The sequence below is a fragment of the Solanum stenotomum genome, unplaced genomic scaffold (assembly GCF_019186545.1).
Source record: "Solanum stenotomum isolate F172 unplaced genomic scaffold, ASM1918654v1 scaffold1023, whole genome shotgun sequence".
Lineage (NCBI taxonomy): Eukaryota > Viridiplantae > Streptophyta > Magnoliopsida > Solanales > Solanaceae > Solanum > Solanum stenotomum.
The window spans coordinates 19,150-25,473 of NW_026020964.1; the positions used below are offsets into that span (position 1 = coordinate 19,150).

Genomic DNA, 6,324 nt, shown 5'->3' on the forward strand with positions numbered 1-6,324 from the left:
AATATTATTCATATTAGATTACTATAAACTAGATTATTTTCAACATATTTTCCTGTCACTGTTAACATCGTACATTCAAAAGTATTCTCTTCCTAACAGCGCCTCAACTATGTTTACTCCCCTCACGGCTTCTCATGCCTATGATTTGAACTTTAGGATGACATAGTCTGGAAAGTTTCCTTTTTTTTCTCATAAACAAACTAGAAAACATCTAACAATAATTCTAGTATATAATAACTAATATAAATCTATTCTATCATTACTATGATATTCAGGAATTAATAGATTCAGTTATGCATAATCATAAATGTATATACCTGTGTAGTATCTGCACTGTTTTGATCCATAGTTTAACTGAAACTTAGATTTTTATTTGAGAGAATATTTGTTTACAAAAGGGCTGTGCTTTCCGTGTAGAAAGTCTTGCCTATTTATGCCATAATGGCTATCTATTTATACAAAAATAAGTAACCTTACTATAGTTACTTTTCTATACCATGATTACTTTACATCTAACTATAGTTACTACTACTTTACATAAATTTCCACTAACTTCTAGTAATGTACACACGTTACATATTTATTCCCACTAACTTTTCTTTCCATTAGCTTTTCCTATTAGGACAAACAACTTTTCCTCCTTTGCTGATTTCTATCCTTTCTTTAGCTTTTTCTTTATCTTGTCGGCTTTTGTTGTTCCTACTCCAGCTGTACGTCTGGGATTACATTATCTTCTCCTTGACATTTAGAACATTGATGATTCGGATATTTGTGTCCGATAGTTTTACAATATCTTGTCATTATTTCCGATGAGATAAAGTTCTTTCTTATAGCTCTTGTAGTTGGTTGTTGCTCAGGTTTTAGTAGACTTAGTGCCCATTGCCTGAGTTCTTCCATATTTGCTGCTCTAATTTCTCGACAATTTGAATATATCATTATTTGCTCTCTTGAATAATAACTCCATATTGAATTTTCGTTTAAATAATTAAATATTAACTCATTTAAGATAGTAGCTATTCCAATAAATCATTTTCCTGCATAGAATGCTGGTATCTCCACTTTTTGTATTTCGTCTTGTTCATCTATCTTTTCTGGTATGATCATTTCTCTAGTTAATCCAATTTTTATAACTTGTATAATTGGCTTAATTTCATCATAAAGTATTTCAGCTGGTGCTGAATAGAATCTTATATAGAAAAGGGTTCCCTTAGTTATTCTTTTGTAGTGCATGGATGCTTTGTGTAGCTCCGGTATCGTAGCTATTTCATCTCCTGTCTGGGTATATACTGTGTTCAATAATCCATAGTTACAGCAAGTTGCCACTAGATTTGCATTTGTCTTAGGTAAAGCAATTAATTTATTGTATCCTTGTAGAGTTTGGGTAATATAATCTTCGTGTGGATTTTGGGTAGTTTTAGATCTGGGATTTTTGTTCAAAAAGGTTTGTATTTTGTGGATGTTTTCTATATAGGCTCTGGTTATATGATTATAGATTTTCTTGTCTTGTCCTAAGCTGTCTTTGTAGGTATTTACTTGTGGTGGTACAAATAAGGGGTTTTGATTTCTGGATACAAATGGTTTCTCAAATATCTTGTTCATATTTGTATTAACATATCTTTTTTCTTCTTTTGTAGATGATGTGCTACCTGTAGCTGCATGTAACAAATTGTTTGTTTGGGTTTTTCGGTGTTTCCCATCGTCACCTTCTAGCTCTGGAGTTTTTAAGTCTTTCGATCGACTTAGCTCCGCATGTTTATTGTCATGCTGCTGACCTTTCATTTGTTGTATCTCTTTGTCAAGGCTATCTACTTTTGTACAAAGTAATGTCATGGCATTGAATATTTTTTCAAGAGTATTTTCTTGGTCTAGATCCGTCTGTGTAGCTTTGTCTTGAAATGTAATCTGCAATAACATTTTTGTTAGTACTTATTACTTCTATTGTAAATGTAAAATTTTGTATATTTAATACTAGTCTCCGTATTTCTTTGGTTGTTACTGAATCTTGTATCTTCCTTGTGATCCACCATTTTACCTGCGTATTATCTGTTCTTACAATAAACTTATTATATACTATATATGGTTCAAAAGCTAATAAACATTTATATAGTGAATATAACTCTTTTCTATTTATTTCCCATTTTATTTCGGGATTTGTAAATGTCCCTGAGTAATATCTACAATGATGTTCTATTTTTTCTTTATCGTATTTATATTTTAGTACTCCTCCATAACTTATTTCGCTTGCATCTGATTCTACTATGTATATAAATTTTTTATTTTCATCTGGAAAATATAATTTAGGTAACTTCTTACATAATGATTTTATTTTTTGTATTTGTTCTTGATCTTTTTTATCAAAATAATATTCTACATCTTTCTTCAATTTTTTGTGCAAAGATTTTAGATTTTCTGCTAAATTAGGTATATATTCTCTTCCCTGGTTTACTAATCCTAAAAATGATTGCAGTTTCTTTTTCGTATCTATTTGTTCTTCAGAATTTATTATTTTTTGTACTATATGGTTTTGCATTTTTATACCATTCTTATCTATTTGTATTCCTAAAAATTCAATTTGATTTTTCATTATTTCTGCCTTTTTCTTACTTAAACTTATTCCTGAGTATGTTATAATATGTATAAATTTTTCTAATAATCGTATATGATCTTCTTCTGTTCGTGAATATAACAATATATCATCTATGTATACTATAAAATTTTCTAGTTGGTTAAAATAATTATCCATGAAATGTTGGTATCTTCCTGGTGCATTCTTATATCCCAAAGGTAGTACGTTCCATTAATAGAATCCTTGTGGTACTGTAAAAGCAGTTAATTTTTTAGATTCTTCTTCTAGCTTTAGATGATAAAATCCTGATTTACAATCAAATTTACTAAAATAATTATATCCTTCTATTTGTCTTACTTTTAATAATTTGTTAGGTATGGGGTAATTATATGTTTTTGTTTTTGCATTTAAATTTCTATAGTCAATAACCATACGACTTTTACCTCTTTTTTGTTCGCTGTGTTTATTTACTATGAATGCTGGACTTGTATGTTTGCTATTACTTTCTTGAATATATTTGTTTTCTAATAATTCTTTTATATGCATTTTAAATTCTTTTAAATCTTCAAAATTATATTTCAATGGTTTTTGGGTTATTATGCTATTTTCATCAATTAGTTCAATTTTTACTTTTGTTTTATGGTTTTCCCATCCTTTTAAGGGATCTTCACTATATAACATATCTAATTTTTCTTGAATTAATTTTAATTTATCTATTGAAAATATTATTAATTCTATATTGTGGGTATTTTCTTTAACATTTTCTAATTTTTGAGTGATTTTTTCACTTCCTTTAATCCATGGTGTAGGTTTTCTGTTTTTATTACTTACTCTTTTTGCTCCTATCTTTTGCTTACATGGTGTAGTAAACCACCAATGTGTTTTTGTTATTACATGGGGATATAGTTTTTCTAGAAATGGCATTCCTAAAAGCATGTCTTTATTTATAAATTCATAACTATATATATCTTCTATAGTTAATATTTGATCCCATATTTGTAACTTTATATTTTTTGCTTTATATGTTATCATACTTCCTTCATTATTAAATCCTGTGACGACTATAGGTGTTTTTAGTTTTTCCCATTTTTCATCTGGTAGACAATTATGTTTACACATGTTTGCTTTTGCTCCTGTATCTATCATTGGAGTATAGTATTTGTTATAGTAATTTTCTACTATTATTTTTGCAAGTATATAAATTTTCATAATGCCCTTTTTACTATGATCTTTTTATTTTTATAAGTTATTGTTAATTGGGCATTTTCTAAATTATATGGTTTCATTTCTTCTAACCATTTTATTCCTAATATTATATTATCTTCTTGGTATATTTTAAAGTCTATTAATATTATTATTCCTCCTATGATTATTTCTTTTTGAGTTGTTTCTTCTATATGTAACAATTCTTTTGGTAATTCTGGGCATACTTGTTCTTTAGAGGTTATTTCTTGTTCTGATACTAATTCTCTTGATATATAATTTTCTTCTTGTCCAGTATTTATTATAATGATATGTTTTCTTTGTTCTACTATTCCAGTTATATAGTAGTGATATGGTTCAATTTCTTTTATTCTTTGTTATTCTATTGATTTTCTTAAGGGTTGGGACGTATCAATATTTTTATCTATATTTTTTATCTTTTTTGATGTACTTATCCTATCATTCACTATTTCTAGATCCTCTTCTATGTCTATTTCTTTGTAACTATAATCATTATTATCTATCACTGTAACTATTTGTTCAAAAGGATTCTCTATTTTTATTTTATTTATCTTATTTTTTGCTGTTATCTTATGTTTTGTTGTTAATACATATATATTTTTACAGCGAGCTGTAAATATTTTACTTCCTGGGGCTAACTCTATTCCTGACATTTTCCAATATAATACTAATGATTTATCTATATTTCTATCATTTATTGCTACTGAATAATTAGCACTTATTATAAACTTAAATTTTTGGTAGATTAAATTTCCTTTTACTGTGCTTGTTATACTTCTTTCTATTGGTTCTACTATTCTGTCATCTGCCAAATATATTTCTATTGGTGTATCTATTCCTTCTCTAAAACAAGCTTTTATTAATATCTCTGTTCCACCTAAGTGTACGTATTTTATTGGTTCTTTAGCTTTAATTTCTTGTATTTCTTTATTTATTATCCTTTTATTTATTATAGGTATTCTTGCTTTTCCTTTGGTATAATTACAATCTATTATGTGTTCTTTTTGGCTCACTACATAGTATTCCTCTTTTTGTCTTTTAAATATATTTCTTATTAATGGTATCTTAAATATTTTTTCTACACTGAGATCTAATTCTTTTCCTTTTATTTGTTCAAATATATTGATATCAAATATTACCTTCTGTTCCGTAGATTCTTCACTTGTATATTCTTCTTTATTTATCATTTGTACGTCTTTTTCAGTCATTATTTTCTTCTATTTCATTTTCAGATATTTTGTTCTCAAGTGATTCAAATTCATATATACTATCATCACTATCTGGTTCATAATCTATATAATCTATTTGTGTATATGTTTCATCATTAATTATTATTTCAGATATTTGTTTTTTCTTTGGATTTTTGGGTAATTTACAATCTTTAGCAAAGTGTCCTAGTTTTCCACAATTATAACATGTACATTCCGTTATTTTTTTCTTTGGTCTAAAAGGTCTTTTTGCTTTAGTATTTTTTATGTAATATCTTCTTCTTGGTATTTTATACCTGTATTGGGATTTATATTTTTTATATTTCCCCGGTTTTCTATATTTCTTTTTATAATAATTATCATTGCATCCGAATTGAGGTGCTATCTTATCTTTACAACATGCTAGGTTTTTGATTATTGTTTTTTCCATTTTCATGTCTTCTCTATATTTTTCACATATTGTTGAATACCATTTTTGTAGGTATCTCATTCTTGCTCCAAGTGTATCTTGTAATCCTGCTTCGTTCCAATATTTTATTATTTTAGAACTAAATGGTTCTGGTAATTTTGTAAAATATAATTTTCTTATTTCTTTTGATTCTTCTGCATTATATGTTCCTTTATAATAATATTCTCTAAATACACATGTATATTCTTCTGTATAGAACATATTACATATAGCTAATTTTAGCATTAAATTCCTATGTAACTGTTTTTCTTTATTTTGTTCTTCTACTTCTGTAGTTGTACTACTGAATTCATTTTTTATTGCCATTTCATATTTATTTAATATATCGATTGGTGTAGTCGCAATTTCTCCGTCTATTTTCTTATTATTTCTTAATGTTTTTATGCTTTCTTCTGCTAAATTTTGTAACCATAATTTTACCGTTCCTATAAATGTTCTTTCTATATATCCTGGTACTTTTGTCATTCCGATTTTATTATCTATTATTTGTTTTGATAGATATCCTACCCATAGTTGTATTGTTTTGTTTATATCCGTTACACAATCTAAATCTAAAAACCCATTACTTCGGGATGATGATGTGGATGGTGTCCATTTTTTGTTTAATCTTTTATTCCATAAACTATCATATCTGTCAAAATCTTCATAACTAACTGTATAATAATTAGGTCTTAGTGTTTTTGGATTTTTCACTTCTGGTGTACTCGTACTTGCTTCATTTTTAATTTCTTCCGTATTTATTTCTATCTTATTGTTAATTGTTTCGGTTTCTTCTATTCTTTCTATTATTTCCGTATATGTCTCACTTATATCTGAGCCTTGTTCTGATCAGTTTTCATCTATATCAACATTATCAA

General features: G+C 27.2%; 1 pseudogene; it reads right to left on the bottom strand.

Annotated features, from left to right (window-relative positions):
• Positions 1-699: 699 nt before the first annotated feature.
• On the bottom strand, positions 700-1,914 carry LOC125849729 (uncharacterized; annotated as a pseudogene).
• Positions 1,915-6,324: the final 4,410 nt, after the last annotated feature.